This window comes from Pristiophorus japonicus, chromosome 13 (assembly GCF_044704955.1).
Source record: "Pristiophorus japonicus isolate sPriJap1 chromosome 13, sPriJap1.hap1, whole genome shotgun sequence".
Lineage (NCBI taxonomy): Eukaryota > Metazoa > Chordata > Chondrichthyes > Pristiophoridae > Pristiophorus > Pristiophorus japonicus.
The window spans coordinates 87,166,198-87,185,436 of NC_091989.1; the positions used below are offsets into that span (position 1 = coordinate 87,166,198).

The 19,239-nt window shown below is 49.3% G+C and overlaps 1 pseudogene; it reads right to left on the minus strand.

Moving 5' to 3' along the window:
- Positions 1-417: 417 nt before the first annotated feature.
- On the minus strand, positions 418-639 carry LOC139279188 (U2 spliceosomal RNA; annotated as a pseudogene).
- Positions 640-19,239: the final 18,600 nt, after the last annotated feature.

Genomic DNA, 19,239 nt, shown 5'->3' on the forward strand with positions numbered 1-19,239 from the left:
ACCATGAGGAAAACCGCCCTGCGCCTAATAGCGTCTTCATCCATCTTGTTGGCCACGATGTACTGGGCGAGGCGATCTGTAAAATCCTCACAGTCTTCTCCCTCCATGAATCGCTCCAGGATTCCAATGGTGCTCATTTTTATTTGTGTGCGTGAAAGTTCGTATTGTGCCTCGTCGCCAAATGTTGCATATGCAATAACTCAATAGGCTTAGTACCGTGAACTCAATCAGGTGCGACCTGACTCTACTTTATTAGCTCTCAAAGTGAGAATTAAACATGGAGGTTTTCTTTATATATTTTTTTTTTTTTAATTCGTAGCCAATCGTTCCAATTCTTTGTCAAATCACAAACGCCAGAGGTCACCTTGCACCTGTCAAGGATCACTCTGCGCCAATGCTCTTAGCCAAAAGGCCTAGAGCCACTGCACCGTTCCTGGAAGTACTGCAATACCAGGTTCGTGCCATGGAGGTGGATGGGTCAGGTCCCCCACACACCTCCGTGGAGGTGGATGCGTCAACCCTCCCCACCCACCTCCTGTTTCCAAAAATGCAAGCATATACCTTCCTGACCAGGGAGGAACCACCATGAGGTCATGGTGGCTGGTCAGAAACGGTACTACACTTGATCTTAGAGGTTTTCTTTATATACAAGGGCTGCACGTGTATATCTGTGGCCCAATGACCTCCGACGGTCGCTCCCCCTGGTGGCAGGTAAACCCAGGCATACATACAGTACAATGTGACTGGCTAAGCCACTCACAATAGAACAGCTCTACAACTATTTTAAAGTTGAAACATTAATACAAGTGCTCCTTGACCAAAGGCGGGGGGGCCACTAAAATCGACACAATTAAACAAATTAAACTTTTGACAGTAAACTTAAATCAAATTAAAATTTGGTTGCCGGGGGTGATGATGCACTCCAGTCCCTCAGGCGCCCACCTCTCGCGGAAGGCCGTGAGCGTACCGGTGGACACCGCGTGCTCCATCTCCAGGGACACCCTGGCTCCGATGTAACCGCGGAAGAGAGGCAGGCAGCCAGGCTGAATGACCCCCTCGACCGCCCGCTGCCTGGACCGGCTGATGGCACCCTTAGCCAAGCCCAGGAGCAGTCCTATGAGGAGGCCTTCCGACCTGCCCGCTCCCCTCCGCACAGGGTGCCCAAAGATCAGGAGTGTGGGACTGAAGTGCAACCACAATTTGAGGAGCAGCCCCTTCAAATATTGGAAGAGGGGCTGCAACTGGATTGCTACCAGTGCCACGTGCTAGTCAGAGTAGGAATCGCAGGATAGTGCAGATGAATACTTGGCTTGAGCAGTGGTGCAGCAGAGTGGGATTCAAATTCCTGGGGCATTGGAACCGGTTCTGGGGGAGGTGGGACCAGTACAAACCGGACGGTCTGCACCTGGGCAGGACCAGAACCAATGTCCTAGGGGGAGTGTTTGCTAGTGCTGTTGGGGAGGAGTTAAACTAATATGGCAGGGGGATGGGAACCAATGCAGGGAGACAGAGGGAAACAAAATGGAGACAGAAGCAAAAGACAGAAAAGAGATGAGTAAAAGTGGAGGGCAGAGAAACCCAAGGCAAAAAACAAAAAGGGCCAATGTACAGCAAATTTCTAAAGCGTAAAAGTGTAATAAAAAGGCAAGCCTGAAAGCTCGGTGCCTCAATGCGAGGAGTATTCGGAACCCAGGAGAGGGTTCTGAGCCAGTTAGAGTGGGTGAGAGCGCAGATGAACAGGATCCCAAGAAAGAATGCAAAAGGCAGGAAGCAACAGAGCAGAGTAGCACTGGGGTAAGTGTAAACCACAAGGTGATAGGAAGGGACAATATGTATGAATATAAAGGGGCTGCAGGAGGGGTCAAAACTAAAAATCATGGTTTAAAAACTAGTATTAAAACACTCTACCTAAACGCACGCAGCATTCGAAATAAAGTAAATGAGCTGACGGCACAAATCATTACAAATGGGTATGATTTGGTGGCCATTACAGAAACGTGGTTGCAGGGTGGCCAAGACTGGGAATTAAACATACAGGGGTATCTGACAATTCGGAAGGATAGACAAGAAGGGAAAGGAGGTGGGGTAGCTCTGTTAATAAAGAATGATATCAGGGCAGTTGTGAGAGATGATATTGGCTCCAATGAGCAAAATGTTGAATCATTGTGGGTGGAGATTAGAGATAGTAAGGGGAAAAAGTCACTGGTGGGCGTAGTTTATAGGCCCCCAAATAATAACTTCATGGTGGGGCGGACAATAATCAAAGGAATAATGGAGGCATGTGAAAAATGAATGGCAGTAATCATGGGGGATTTTAACCTATATATCGATTGGTCAAATCAAATCGCTTGGGGTAGCCTGGAGGAGGAATTCATAGAATGCATACGGGATTGTTTCTTAAAACAGTATGTTACAGAACCTACAAGGGAGCAAGCTATCTTAGATCTGGTCCTGTGTAATGAGACAGGAATAATAAACAATCTCCTAGTAAAAGATCTTCTCGAAATGAGTGATCACAGTATGGTTGAATTTGTAATACAGATTGAGGGTGAGGAAGTAGTGTCTCAAACGAGCGTACTATGCTTAAACAAAGGGGACTACAGTGGGATGAGGGCAGAGTTAGCTAAAGTAGACTGGAAACACAGACTAAATGGTGGCACAATTGAGGAACAGTGGAGGACTTTTAAGGAGCTCTTTCATAATACTCAACAAAAATATATTCCAGTGAAAAAGAAGGGCGGTAAGAGCAGGGATAACCAGCCGTGGATAACCAAGGAAATAAAGGAGAGTATCAAATTAAAAACCAATGCGTATAAGGTGGCCAAGGTTAGTGGGAAACTGGAAGATTGGGAAAATTTTAAACGACAGCAAAGAATGACTAAGAAAGCAATAAAGAAAGGAAAGATAGATTACGAAAATAAACTTGCGCAAAACATAAAAACAGATAGTAAAAGCTTTTACCGATATATAAAACGGAAGAGAGTGACTAAAGTAAATGTTGGTCCCTTCGAAGATGAGAAGGGGGATTTAATAATGGGAAATGTTGAAATGACTGAGACCTTAAACAATTATTTTCCTTCGGTCTTCACAGTGGAAGACACAAAAACCATGCCAAAAATTGCTGGTCACGGGAATGTGGGAAGGGAGGACCTTGAGACAATCACTATCACTAGGGGGGTAGTGCTGGACAGGCTAATGGGACTCAAGGTAGACAAGTCCCCTGGTCCTGATGAAATGCATCCCAGGGTATTAAAAGAGATGGCGGAAGTTATAGTAGATGCATTCGTTATAATCTACCAAAATTCTCTGGACTCTGGGGAGGTACCAGCAGATTGGAAAGCAGCTAATGTAACGCCTCTGTTTAAAAAAGGAGGGAGACAAAAGGCAGGTAACTATAGGCTGGTTAGTTTAACATCTGTAGTGGGGAAAATGCTTGAAGCTATCATTAAGGAAGAAATTGCGGGACATCTAGATAAGAATAGTGCAATCAAGCAGACACAGCATGGATTCATGAAGGGGAAATCATGTTTAATTAATTTACTGGAATTCTTTGAGGATATAACGAGCATGGTGGATAGAGGTGTATCGATGGATGTGGTGTATTTAGATTTCCAAAAGGCATTCGATAAGGTGCCACACAAAAGGTTACTGCAGAAGATAAAGGTACGCGGAGTCAGAGGAAATATAGTAGCATGGATAGAGAATTGGCTGGCTAACAGAAAGCAGAGAGTCGGGATAAATGGGTCCTTTTCGGATTGGAAATCGGTGGTTAGTGGTGTGCCACAGGGATCGGTGCTGGGACCACAATTGTTTACAATATACATAGGTGACCTGGAAGAGGGGACAGAGTGTAGTGTAACAACATTTGCAGATGACACAAAGATTAGTGGGAAAGCGGGTTGTGTAAAGGACACAGAGAGGCTGCAAAGAGATTTAGATAGGTTAAGCGAATGGGCTAAGGTTTAGCAGATGGAATACAATGTCGGAAAATGTGAGGTCATCCACCTTGAGAAAAAACACAGTAAAAGGGAATATTATTTGAATGGGGAGGAATTACAACATGCTGCAGTGCAGAGGGACCTGGGGGTCCTTGTGCATGAATCCCAAAAAGTTAGTTTGCAGGTGCAGCAGGTAATCTGGAAGGCGAATGGAATGTTGGCCTTCATTGCAAGAGGGATGGAGTACAAAAGCAGGGAGGTCCTGCTGCAACTGTACAGAGTATTGGTGAGGCCGCACCTGGAGTACTGCGTGCAGTTTTGGTCACCTTACTTAAGGAAGGATATACTAGCTTTGGAGGGGGTACAGAGACGATTCACTAGGCTGATACCGGAGATGAGGGGGTTACCTTATGATGATAGATTGAGTAGACTGGGTCTTTACTCGTTGGAGTTCAGAAGAATGAGGGGTGATCTTATAGAAACATTTAAAATAATGAAAGGGATAGACAAGATAGAGGCAGAGAGGTTGTTTCCACTGGTCGGGGAGACTCGAACTAGGGGGCACAGCCTCAAAATACGGGGGAGCCAATTTAAAACTGAGTTGAGAGGAATTTCTTCTCCCAGAGGGTTGTGAATCTGTGGAATTCTCTGCCCAAGGAAGCAGTTGAGGCTAGCTCATTGAATGTATTCAAATCACAGATAGATAGATTTTTAACCATGGGGAGCGGGCGGGTAAGTGGAGCTGAGTCCACAGCCAGATCAGCCATGATCTTTTTGAATGGCGGAGCAGGCTCGAGGGGCTAGATGGCCTACTCCTGTTCATAATTCTTATGTTCTTATATTATGTAACCTCGCACATTCAACATAGAAACATAGAAACATAGAAAATAGGTGCAGGAGTTGGCCATTTGGCCTTTCGAGCCTGCACCACCATTCAATAAGATCATGGCTGATCATTCCCTCAGTATCCCTTTCCTGCTTTCTCCCCATACCCCTTGATCCCCTTAGCCGTAAGAGCCATATCTAACTCCCTCTTGAATATATTCAATGAACTGGCATCAACAACTCTCTGCGGTAGGGAATTCCACAGGTCAACAACTCTCTACGTGAAGAAGTTTCTCCTCATCTCAGTCCTAAATGGCCTACCCCTTATCCTGAGACTATGTCCCCTGGTTCTGGACTTCCCCAACATCGGGAACATTCTACCTGCATCTAACCTGTCCAGTCCCGTCAGAATCTTATACATTTCTATGAGATCCCCTCTCATCCGTCTGAACTCCAGTGAATAAAGGCCCAGTTGATCCAGTCTCTCCTCATATGACAGTCCAGACATCCCTGGAATCAGTCTGGTGAACCTTCACTGCACTCCTTCAATAGCAAGAACGTCCTTCCTCAGATTAGGAGACCAAAACTGAATACAATATTCCAGGTGAAGCCTCACCAAGGCCCTGAAAAACTGCAGTGAGACCCCTCTGCTCCGATACTCAAATCCTCTCGCTATGAAGGCCAACATACCATTTGCCTTTTTCACCGCCTTCTGTACCTGTATGCCCACTTTCAGTGACTGATGAACCATGACACCCAGGTCTCGTTGCACCTCCCCTTTTCCTAATCTGCCGCCATCCAGATAATATGGAACACGGACTCCTCTGGACCGCAGAAATTACAGGTGGTCTGGGAGCCCGTGAACCGACTTTAAAACTTCTTGCGTGGGACTGCTCTGTGCACCACCTTCCAGGCCAAGTCCCCAATAAACAGTGGGAGGACTCCCGCATAAAGTGCACTCCATCGGGAACCCTGCGTCCTCTGGACGGCAAGGTGGTGCGCCATGGCGTGTCCAGATGGCAGATGAGGATGGCAAGGTGGAGAGTGTGCAAGAGCAGCCCGTAAACAGCTGTACAACTGTGTGAGTATCTTCACAGATGCCTACATTACAGCGCGCTAGGCTAGGCTGGATGAGCCACACATATCCAAAGGCTCTCGGTACAGTGTCTGGTCTACGGTGAGTTAACTGGTCTCAGCCACAATTGGCAGTTACGGGAGGGATAGAATCACCCGAGGGGCTTGCCCCCGAGTCACGGTCCAGGGACCCTTGCCGGGGAGTATGTGTGGATGTTGGGTGAGGGCGGGATTACGTTCAGCTGTGATGCTCCCCGCAGGCAAATTGCATGATTCATCCAGGCTCGCACGTGAAGGATGGCTGCTGGGACTCTGGAGATCAGCCTGAGAGACTGTGCCCCAGGCAGGGCCTTGGAATGGGCGAGGGAGAGAAAGGTGGGAGGCTCCCTACTGTGAATGAAACAGGTCACCAAGTGTAGACAGAGAGGCTTCCTCTGGGCCAAGGAATGTGGAAGGAACACCTTCAAACTGGATCCTACTCCTCCATGTGAACGGAAGGACGATATACAGCTCAGAGATACAGGAGAATGGTCTCATCTCTTTGCACTCGTACCTGATAATATTTCAGCCCCTTCGAAGCTCCTCCCCTCTTAACTGCAATCCGCCACCTCAGGTTGAGCTGAAAGATCCCATGACACTATTCGAGGAAGAGCAGGGGAGTTCTCTTCGGTATCCTGGCCAATAGTTATCTCTCAACCAACATCACCAAAAAAACAGTATTATCTGGGTCATTATCACATCGCTGTGTGTGGGAGCTTGCTGTGCACATGTTGGCTGCCACATTTCCCACATTACAACAGTGACTACACTCCAAAGGTACTTCGTTGGCTGTAAAGCGCTTTTGGGACACCCTGAGGTTGTGAAAGGCGCTATATAAATGCAAATCAATCCTTTTTCTTCAATGCCCGGGACATCATCATCATCATCATCATAGACAGTCCCTCGGAATCGAGGAAGACTTGCTTCCACTCCTGAAGTGAGTTCTTTGGTGACTGAACAGTCCAATACGATAACTGCAGACCCTGTGGGACAGATAGTTGTTGAGGGTAAGGGAGGGTGGGACAGGTTTGCCGCACGCTCTTTCCACTGCCTGTGCTTGATTTCTGCATGCTCTCGGCGATGAGACTAGAGGAGCTCAGCGCCCTCCCGGATGCACTTCCTCCACTTAGGGCAGACTGGGCTTTGGCCAGGGACTCCCAGGTGCCGGTGGGGATGTTGCACTTTATCAGGGAGGCTTTGAGGGTGTCCTTGTAACGTTACCTCTGTCCACCTTTGGCTCGTTTGCCATGAAGGAGTTCCGAGTCGAGCGCTTGCTTTGGGAGTCTCGTGTCAGGTATGTGGACAATGTGGCCTGCCCAGCGGAGCTGATCAAGTGTGGTCAGTGCTTCAGTGCTGGGGATGTTGGCCTGAGTGAGGACGCTGATATTGGTGCGTCTGTCCTCCCAGGGGATTTGTAGGATCTTGCAGAGACATCATTGGTGGTATTTCTCCAGCGACTTGAGGTGACAAGGGCAGGATGCGAGGGACCTCAGTCAGGGCAGCTGAGGCACAGCCTCAGAGGTATGGGCTGTGACAGCTTCTGCAGTCAAATAGCTGGGCGACGCTCACCATTGGGTGTGGAAACGCCACTCGTGGAACTTGTACCCAGTGACAGTCGGGAGAGGGGGGGTGGGTGTGGGGGGGTGGGGGGGGAAGAAAGGCTTCTCATTAAACTCTCTTCAAACGCTGATATTTGACAGCCTGTGAATGTGAATTAGCTGGGACACGCGATGGGACGGTGGAGAGGGCTGGAGTGCTGTGTGCAACTAACACACCATTCCCAGGGACAGCTAGCTGCACCAACACAGGACTGTGGTGCACGGACTGCCGCTCAGGTTTGTTACTTGCGACTGGAATCCCTCGGATTTCAGGATGTCAAACAAACAAAGCACAGTTCCCATGGGAACACGGTGAATCTGTGCGGGTTTGAGCAGTTTAGTGACGCTCGTAAGCAAGCAGCACGCCGCAACACTCAGCTGCAATTCAGGACTGGCGCAGTTGGCAAGGACGCTGCCCCGCGGGGTTATGCAGGGCAGCAAGGGTGAGGTGCCAGCCCATAACGTAACCAGCTGCTCTAACCGGGAACATCGCTTCAGCAGCCAATGTAGGTCATTGCTCGCAACTGGGTCATCTCACTGCAGATCCTGTACCAGTTTTTTAAAAATGTGTTCATTCTCAGGATGTGGGCGTCGCTGGCAAGGCCAACGTTTATTGCCCATCCCTAACTGCCCTTGAGAAGGTGGTGGTGAGCCGCCTTCTTACATAGAAACATAGAAAATAGGTGCAGGGGTAGGCCATTCGGCCCATCGAGCCTGCACCGCCATTCAATAAGATCATGGCTGATCATTCACCTCAGTACCCCTTTCCCGCTTTCTCTCCATATCCCTTTAGCCATAAGCGTCATATCTAACTCCCTCTTGAATATATCCAATGAACTGGCATCAACAACTCTCTGTGGCAGGGAATTTCACAGGTTAACAACTCTCTGAGTGAAGAAGTTTCTCCTCATCTCAGTCCAAAATGGCCTACCCCTTATCCTTAGACTATGTCCCTTGGTTCTGGACATCCCCAACATCGGGAACATTCTACCCGCATCTAACCTGTCCAGTCCCGTCAGAATCTTATACGTTTCTATGAGATCCCCTCTCATCCTTCTAAACTCCAGTGAATAAAGGCCCAATTGATGCAGTCACTCCTAATATGACAGCTCAGAATTCCCGGGATTCAGTCAGGTGAACCTTTGCTGCACTCCCTCAATAGCAAGAACGTCCTTCCGCAGATTAGGAGACCAAAACTGAACACAATATTCCAGGTGAGGCCTCAAACCAAGGCCCTGTACAACTACAGTAAGACCTCCCTGCTCCTATACTCAAATCCCCTAGCTATTAAGGCCAACGAATCGCTGCAGTCCGTGTGGTGAAGGTGCTCCCACAATGCTGTTAGGGAGGGAGTTCCAGCACTTTGAAACTTGAGGATAATCCAGGCTGACACTCCAGTTCAGTACTGAGAGAGCGCTGCACTGTCGGAGGGGCAGTACTGAGGGAGCGCCGCACTGTCGGAGGGGCGGTACTGAGGGAGTGCCGCACTGTCGGAGGGGTGGTACTGAGGGAGCGCTGCACTGTTGGAGGGGCAGTACTGAGGGAGCGCTGACTGTCGGAGGGGCAGTACTGAGGGAGCGCCGCACTGTCGGAGGGGCGGTACTGAGGGAGTGCCGCACTGTCGGAGGGGTGGTACTGAGGGAGCGCTGCACTGTTGGAGGGGCAGTACTGAGGGAGTGCTGCACTGTCGGAGGGGCAGTACTGAGGGAGCACCGTACTGTCGGAGGGGCAGTACTGAGGGAGTGCTGCACTGTCGGAGGGGCAGTACTGAGGGAGCGCTGCACTGTCGGAGGAGCAGTACCGAGGGAACGCCGCGCTGTTGGAGGGGCAGTACTGAGGGAGCGCCGCACTGTCGGAGGGGCAGTACTGAGGGAGCGCTGACTGTCGGAGGGGCAGTACTGAGGGAGCGCCGCACTGTCGGAGTGGCGGTACTGAGGGAGTGCCGCACTGTCGGAGGGGTGGTACTGAGGGAGCGCTGCACTGTTGGAGGGGCAGTACTGAGGGAGCGCTGACTGTCGGAGGGGCAGTACTGAGGGAGCACCGCACTGTCGGAGGGGCGGTACTGAGGGAGTGCCGCACTGTCGGAGGGGTGGTACTGAGGGAGCGCTGCACTGTTGGAGGGGCAGTACTGAGGGAGTGCTGCACTGTCGGAGGGGCAGTACTGAGGGAGCGCCGTACTGTCGGAGGGGCAGTACTGAGGGAGTGCTGCACTGTCGGAGGGGCAGTACTGAGGGAGCGCTGCACTGTCGGAGGAGCAGTACCGAGGGAACGCCGCGCTGTTGGAGGGGCAGTACTGAGGGAGCGCCGCACTGTCGGAGGGGCAGTACTGAGGGAGTGCTGCACTGTCGGAGGTGCCATCTTGCGCAGGAGATGTTAAACCGAGGTCCAGTCTGCTCTCTCAGGTGGACGGAAAACATCGCGTAGCACCATTTGAAGTCGAGCAGAGGAATTCACCCAGTGTCTTGGCCACTATTTTTCCCTAAATCAACAGCACCAAAAATTGTTGGACATTGCAGTTTGTGGGAGCTTGCTGTGTGAAAAGTGACTGCCATGTTTCCTACATATAAGTGACTGCACTTCAAAAAGTACTTCAATGGCTGTAAAGATCTTAGGGACATCCTGAGGGCTTGAAAAGCGCTATATAAATGCAAGTCTTTCTTTTTATCGAAGTAGCCATTATTTAAGAGGTGGGCAAGGCTCATTGGGTGTGGGGGGGGGAGGAACCCTCGTTGAGTGGCAGACTCGGGCACCGCTGGGTGTGCGCCTCAGGTACACGGGCCCCTACTCTGAGCACGTGGGGCGAGAAGCGCTTGTTGGAGACCCTTTTGCATCGACTCTCTGCCTCCCGGCTTCATACCCGCTGCACTGGGAATACCTGGAGCTCCTGTCATGGTGTAACTGGGCCCCGGCACCCCCTCAGAGAGGCAGGTCTCCCCTGTGACCCCCGGCGATAACTGCATGCTGTACATGATGCTGTTGTGATTGCCCCACATCCCCTCCTTGCCCCATTGTGAGGCAGGGTCTCTCGGCCTCCCCATGGGTCACTGCTCTGTGTGGCAGGGTCTCTCTGGGCCCCCCGTGGGTCACTGCTCTGTGTGGCAGGATGTATCTCGGCCTCCCCGTGGGTCACTGCTCTGTGTGGCAGGGTCTCTCTCGGCCTACTGCTGGAGACACCATTATCCAGGCAGAATTGCCACCAACGGAAAGCAGTGTTGACCATCCCTTTACGTAGCCTTAATCGGCATTGGGCTCCCAGAATCCTCGTGTGAACAGGAGTAGGTCATTGAGCCCCTCGAGCCTGTCCCGCCATTCAATTAGATCCGTATCTGCAGTATCTGAACTCCATTCGGCCGCCTTGGTTGTGTAACCATTAACAGCCTTACCCAACAAAGGTCTATCTGAGTGACCATGAGTAGGTCTCCAGTCATCCTGGTTAATCTTTGCCACTGGATAAAGACCTCGCTCTGTCAAGCCCGTGTGGTGGCTGATGGTGCAACGGTCAGCCCACGTTAAAAAAATCCACGCACAGGCATCTTCCACCTTTCAACTGGAGTTCAGGACTGGAACATCGGGTCCATCATTGAAACATCTGTGAACTCATGTGGAAGCAAGTCATCCTCGTTCGAGGGACTGCCGATGATGATCTGAGTGACCCACAGCAGTAATACCACAGGCACTGCATCTGTAGTCACCCCCCCGCTGTGTGTGGCAGAACCACTGGCCCATTGACCCAGAAATATCTAACGTGCCACCGCCTCCTCATTAAGTGAGCAAGGGGGTCATTGGAACCTAACCTGCCGGTGGGTGGGTGAGTATAGGGAGGCTTCGGATCGAACACCTGATTTACACCCTGCCCGGTTTTATGCTCCACTGAAGTCCAGGGTGCTGGAACAGAGCATGTGTACCCCACTCCCCTCCTCCCCTAGGTTACAATGATCCATCCCCCTAATACCAGTTGGAGGGATGGAGAGAGGAGAGATAGGAAGGAGCTATCTTGAGAAATGTAAGTTCTTGTCAGTGTGTCTGACACAACCAGACTAGTGCATGGCATGCTCCTCATTACAATGGAAAGGGCTAAGGTGTACCAGGGCTTATTTGACTATTAGGACTGAATGATGGCTGTCGTCGAGCTACAGTATGTGACGACGCCTACGTCTGCACACATTCAGAGGCCGAATTCCAGGACATAGTTGACCTATTTACTGAGGCGTACGAAAGCATGGGCCTTACACTAAACATCCGTAAGACAAAGGTCCTCCACCAGCCTGTCCTCACCGCACAGCACTGCCCCCCGTCATCAAGATCCATGGCGCGGCCCTCAACAACGTGGATAATTTCCCATATCACTGGAGCCTCTTATCAACAAAAGCAGACATTGATGAGGAAATTCAACACCGCCTCCAGTGTGCCAGTGCAGCATGCGGCCGCTGACCCAGAATTCTGAGAGGTGCGCTCGGGTGATTTAACTCCGCAGGTGGAAAGGACTTGCTCCCAGTTCTCTTTTCCTTTCACCCCCTGGTTGAGAACTAGCGATCTGTTATGTATGTAATAACTCGATACTGTAAACTAACACAGGTACAAACCTGGCTCTGCTTTATTAGGGCCCAAAGTGACCACATTACATGATGGCTTGCCTTTTATACCTGGGCCGCACACACGTGCGTACAGACCTCCGACAGTGGTGCCCCCTGGTAGCTAGCAACCCCAAGCATACATACATGATAATATCCCCCTTAAAGATATTAGTAACAGCCTTTTTACAAATTGAGGTCCGGGGCTTTCTGCTCCCGAGTTGATCGTCTCAGTTCAACTCCAGCCTTGGGCGAGCGTTCTGAGTGTGTTATGACTGGGGGCTGGGTAGCCGATCTGATGGGAGTGGCAATGACCATGTCAGGGATTGAAAGTTCAGTTTCATTGATGACAGCGGAGTCCTCTGATGACTGAGGGTAGGTTGGTTGGTCACTGGTTGTGTCTTCCTCACACTGTTCCGGTTCATCCGTGTGTCGCAGCTTTATCTGATCAACATGTTTCCTGCATGTTTGCCCATTTTTGCGCTTGACGCTAAACACTCTGTTACCCTCCTTGGCCGTAACAGTACCGGCGATCCACTTGGGACCTTGACCATAATTTCGTGCATACACAGGATCGTTAACAGAAATGTCACGTGACACGACAGCGTGATCATGAAACCACTGCTGACTTTGACGTCTGTATTCAACATGATCGTTCAAGTCAGGAAGGAAAAGAGAGAGCTTGGTCTTGAGACCTCTCCATCAATAGTTCAGCAAGGGGGACCCCAGATAGCGTGTGGGGTCTTGTCCTGTACCTAAGCAATATGCATGACACGCGAGTCTGCAGTGAACCTTGAGTTACACGTTTCATACTCTGCTGGATGGTTTGGACAGCAAGCTCTGCTTGACCACTAGATGCGAGTTTGAATAGTGCTATCCTCACATGTTTGATACCATTGAGTTTCATGAACTCTTGAAATTCCAGACTAGTGAAGCAAGGTCCGTGTCGTTTACAATGATGTCGGGCAGACCATGAGTGGCAAACATGACACGAAGGCTCTCAATGGTAGTTGTGGATGTACTGGATGCCATGATTATACACTCTATCCACTTGGAATAAGCATCCACCACAACTAAAAACATCTTTCCCAGGAAGGGACCTGTAAAGTCGATGTGGATCCTGGACTACGGTTTAGATGGCCACGGCCACAGACTCAGCGATGATTCAGCTGGTGCTTTACTTAGCTGCATGCAAGTGTTGCACTGATGCATGCATGATTCCAGATCAGAGTCAATTCCAGGCCACTATATATGAGACCTGGCAATGGCTTTCATCATGACAATACCAGCATGCGTGCTATGTAGATCATGTACAAATTTCTTTCTGCCTTTCTTAGGCATAACAACACGATTATCTCACAGTAAACAATCTGACTGAATGGATAGTTTGACTTTGCGATGGTTGTAAGGTTTGGTCTCATCACCCATTTGCTTGGGTATGGCAGACCAATCACCACTAAGGACACAATGTTTCACAACTGATAATATCGGGTCCTGGCTGGTCCAGGTCTTAACTTGTTGAACCGTGACAGGGGTTCCTTCACTTTCAAAAACATCCATAACTAACAGTAGGTCTGCAGGTTGTGGCGTCTCCACCTCTGGTGTGGGCAACGGCAGATGGCTCAGTGCATTGGCACAATTCTCGGTGCCAGGTCTATGGTGAATGACATAATCATAGGCAGATAATGTCAGCGCCCATCTCTGGATGCGGGATGATGCATTAGTATTGATGCCTTTGTTTTCCGAAAACAATGAAATGAGTGGCTTGTGATCTGTTTCCAGTTCAAACTAAAGACCAAACAGGTACTGATGCATCTTTTTAACCCCATAGACACAGGCTAATGCTTGTTTTTCTACCATGCTGTAGGCTCTTTCCGCCTTTGACAAACTTTTAGAAGCATACGCAACAGGTTGTAGTTTACCCGACTCATTAGCTTGTTGGAGCACACAACCAACTCCATATGACGAAGCATCACAGGCCAATACTAGACACTTACACGGATCATAATGTACCAGCAGCTTGTTAGAGCAAAGCAGATTAGTAGCTTTCTCTATCTTGAGACGCACCCCAAACCCAGTTGGCTCTAATGAAATGCTCAATCTAGGTAGGAAATTATCGAAGTAGTTGAGTAGATCAAGGAATGAACGCAGCCCCGTCACATTCTGAGGCTTGGGTGCATTTTTGATGGCCTTGATTTTCGAATCCGTAGGCCTGATGTCGTCAGCAGCAATTTTCCTCCCCAGGAATTTGACTTTCGGTGCCATGAAGATGCACTTCGAATGTTTCAGTCTGAGTCCCACTTTGTCCAGACGATGTAGAACCTCTTCCAGGTTGTTCAGATGTTCAGAGGTGTCATGACCTGTGACCAGGATGTCATCTTGGAACACGATAGTTCTAGGGACGGACTTCAGTAGACTCTCCATGTTCCTCTGAAATATGGCTGCAGCCGAGTGAATTCCGAAAGGACACCTGTTGTAGATAAACAGTCCTTTATGAGTGTTGATGCACATAAGTTTCTTCGACGTCTCGACCAGATCCTGTGTCATGTGGGCCGACGTCTGATCCAGTTTAATGAACAACTTCCCCCCGGCTAGCATTGCCTTCGGTAACGGGTATTGATCCTGTTTCGAAACTCGGTTGATCGTAACCTTGTAGTCTCCACAAATCCTGACAGTGCCATCATTCTTCAATACAGGAACAATGGGACTGGCCCATTCGTTAAATCTGACCGGTGATATGACCCCTTCACGCTGGAGTCTGTCCAGTTCAATTTCAACCTTCTTCCTTATCATGTATGGAACCGCCTGAGCTTTATGATGGACGGGTATTGCATCCGAGTCCACGTGGATCTGCACCATGGCTCCCGTGAAATTGCCTGGTTCAAACAGCGAGAGGAACTTGCTCAGCACTTGAGCACATGGAGTATCATCCTCCGACGACAATGCTTTGATATCGTTCCAATTCCATTTGATTTTTTCTAGCCAATTCCTGCCGAACAGCATTGGACCATTGCCTGGAACAATCCATAACGGTAAATCATGAACCGCATCATCATACGACACCTTGACAACTGCACTGCCAATCACCGTTATGAGTTCTTTAGTGTACGTACGCAACTTCGCATTGACTGGACTCAGCTTAGGCCTCACAGCCTTAGTGTCCCAGAGCTTGTCGAATGTCCTCTAGCTCATTATTGATTGACTCGCACCCATGTCTAATTCCATCGGTACCGGCATACCGTTAAGTTTCACATCAATCATTATCGGTTGGTTCTTTGCTAGGAATGAATATAATCCATATACTTCCTCCTCTGGTATCTCGGATTGCATATCCGGATCTGCGCTATACTGGTCATCATCCTCCACGTGGTGTGTCGCAGCACACTTGTTCAGTTGCGGACACATGCGCTGGAGAAGCCCCAGTCTTGAACAGCCTTTAGAAATGTACTGTTTAAACCGACACTGATGAGGCCGATGATTGCCCTCACAACGCCAACACGGTGAAATCGGATTCATTCCCATTGGCGGACTTTGGGCAGCCACAGGTTTTGCACACGCAGTCGAGTAGGCCCTGCAATTTGCAGCTCTGCCAAACGATGATACTATCTTGTTTACAGTACTTGCTGAGTTCCGATTTTTCGATGATATCTGCTTTAAGTTTTTGCCCGTCATCATGCATGCCTGGGCAATTGTGATGGCCTTGCTCAAATCCAGCGTCTCCGCTGCCAGTAGCTTATGCAGGATCACCTTGTGGTTGATGCCGATTACAAAGAAGTCCCACAGCATGTTTCCCAATGCGTTTTCGAACTTAAACGGTCCAACTAGACGTTTTAGGTCGGCAACGAATTCCGAATCATCCTGGCCCTCAGAACGAACGTGCGTGTAGAATCGATATTGTGAGATGATGATGTCTTTTTCTGGTTTGAGATGGTCACGTACCAGAGCAGACAATTCCTCATAGTCCTTGTCTGTTGGATTTGCAGCTGAGAGAAGATTCTTTATGGGTCCATAGATTTTCGGACCGCAAACCGTGAGGAAGATCACCTGCACCTAACTGCATCAGTGGGTTACTCCATTTTGTTGGCCATGAAGTACTAGTCCAGGTGAGCTACAAAATCTGCCCAGTCCTCTGCCTCCATGAATCTCTCCAGAATTCCAATTGTGCTAATTTTTGCATGTGAAGGTTCTTAAGTTACCTCGTCGCCAAATATTATGTATGTAATAACTCAATAGGCTGAATACTGTAAACTAACACAGGTACAAACCTGGCTCTGCTTTATTAGGGCCCAAAGTGATTACATTACATGATAGCTTGCCTTTTATACCTGGGCCGCACACACATGCGTACAGCCCAATGACCTCCGACAGTGACGCCACCTGGTGGCTAGTAACCCCAAGCATACATATATGACATGACCAGCACCCAGGGTATCACAGTCCCTGCATATTCACCAAACCTCTCTCCACCTTGACCTGAATGGTGGGTTTGCTCACCTCTTGTGCCGCCCTGTTCTGGCATTGCCAGGGGGGGTAGTTCTGTGGGCACCCACTATCCTTCAGTAGGTGAGCATTCATTGGGAGGCAGCCTCCTGTGGTTCAGCAGGTTAGGAGGTCGGAGGTCACACACAAAGGGCATGACTTTTTGGCTATGAGGGAAGATTGGAAATGCTGGGTCTGTTTTCTTTCGAACAGAGGAGGCTGAGGGGAGACCTGATTGAGATGTATACAATTATGAGGGGCCTGACTAGAGTGGATAGGAAGGACCTGTTTCTCTCGGCAGAGGGGTTAACAACCAGGGGGCATAGATTTAAAGTAATTGGTAAGAGGTTTAGAGGGGAGTTGAGCGGAAATATCTTCAGCCAGAGGGTTGTGGGGGTCTGAAACCCACTGCCTGAAACCCTCACTACATTTAAAAAGTACTTGGATGTGCACCTGAAGTGCTGTAACTTACAGGGCTACGGACCAAGAGCTGGAAAGTGGGATTAGGTTGGGTAGCTCTTGGTCAGCCGGCACGGACATGATGAGCAGAAATGGCCTCCTTCCGTGCTGTAAACTTTTATGATTCTAGGACTCTTCCTGACTGACAGCTTGCTTCTGTAGATCTCCTGTGGGTCAGGGCCGAGGGGTTCAATTTGAAGTGCAGTCACTGTTGTAATGTGGGAAACGCGGCAGCCAATTTGCGCACATCAAGCTCCCACAAAAAGCAATGTGATAATAACCAGATGATCTGTTTTTCTGTTATGTTGATTGAGGGATAAATATTGGCCCAGGACATCGGGGATAACTCCCCTGCACTTCTTCGAAATAGTGCCGTGGGATCTTTAACATCCACCTGAGAGGGCCTACGGGGCTTCAGTTTAACGTCTCATCCAAAAGACGGCACCTCCGACAGTGCAGCGCTCCCTCAGCACTGCACTGGAGCGTCAGCCTGTATTTTGTGCTCAATTCCCTGGAGTGGACCCACAACCTTCTGACTCCGAGGTGAGAAAGCTCCTCACAGAGCCAAAGCTGACACCTAGCCGCACAAATCCAAATATTTTATATTACTCCCACTCCGTACTGGAAAATAGGAAAAAAGCCACGATCTTACTGCATTTTAATCTCAGTTACCATGGAGACCGCTGCAAGTTTCTGTAACTTTTCGAGGAAGACTTTTTATAATAAATTACCTTGTGTGCTGTGACTGCAGACCTGAGGCCGTGACCAAAGCCCTAATGAGTTGGTGTTGTGCCAATCTTGCTGCATGGCTTCACTGGGACGCTGGCAGACGACTGAGGCCCAGTCTCAGAGGGCTGAGGAGACTGGGTCCCTGACACTCATGTGTTACCCCAAAAGATGTTTGTGCAAAGGCTCCCACTGATCGTAGCTCGGGCTGTCCTACCTCCAATCTTGACCTTGCGCCTCCAGGAATTGAAGATCAATCTCTAGCAACCCAGGAAAAAAAAATCATCAGGGCATTCAAAGTAATTGTGTTTTTTGTTCATTTTCTTGGATCACTTTCACTTATTGGGCATAAAAATGTTGGTGCTGGGAATGAAAAGGCTGTTTGGTTGACAGCCAAGAATCATCCAATCGGGTAACGAGGAGCCGGTTCAGGCACAGGAAGGCGGGGCTCCCCAATGATGGACATTTCGGGTGACCAATGGCGCGCGTGTGGGGGCGGGGCACTGCGAAACCTTCTGGAATTTCTCTAACCAGGGTTGGCAACCCTCATTATAGCTGAGGATTGGATTCACAAAGATTCTGAAATGAGGGTCACAGATCAGACCAGAGTCGGAGGAAAAGAATTTTGAGGAGCGGCAAACGCCCAACAAGCCTAGTTCTTTTAGAGCGAGCAACCCTCTCCTACCAGTCTTCTTATCAATCTCCTCAATACATTGTTCCTAGTGAGTATAGAAATAGGATAGAGCAGATGAATACATGGTTGGATTATATAGCGCAGGAGGGAGGGCTATAGATTCCTGGGGCATTGGGGCCGGTTGGGGGAGGTGGGACCTGTACAGGCGGGACAGGTTACACCTCAACCGAGCTGGTTCCAATATCCACATGGGGAGATTTGCTCGTGCTGTTGGGGATGGTTTAAACTCATTTGGCAGGGGGACGGGCACCAAGATGTAGCATTGGAAAGGAGAAACAAGGTGCGCAAAGGATTGGGAGAGACAGATAGCAATGAAGTAAGAGATAGTACGGTATTAGGTGGGGTCAGACTAAGAGAGAATACAAGAAGGTCCGATATAGTTTTACAGTGCATGTGTGTAAATGCACAAAGTGTGGTAAAGAAGGTAGGTGAGCTGCAGGCACCAATAGCCATATGGGAATATAATCATGGAGATAACGGAGACCTGGCTCAAAAAAGGGCAGGATTGATTGGGTACTAAATAATGCTGGATATAAGGTGTTCAGGAAAGATAGGGGAGGAAAGAAAGAAGGTGTGGTGGCAGTATTGAATCAGGAGAACGTTACAGCGCTGGAGAGAGAGGATGTCCTAGAGGGGTCAAGGACAGAATCTATTTGGTTAGAGCTAAGAAACAGTAGAGGTGTATTCTATAGGCCCCCAACAAGTGGGAAGGATTTAGAGGAGCAAATTTGCAAGGAAATTACAGAGAGATGCAAGAATCATAGAGTACTGATAATGGGGGACTTCAGCTATCCTAATATAGACTGGGATAGTCATAGTGTAAAGGGCAGAGTGGG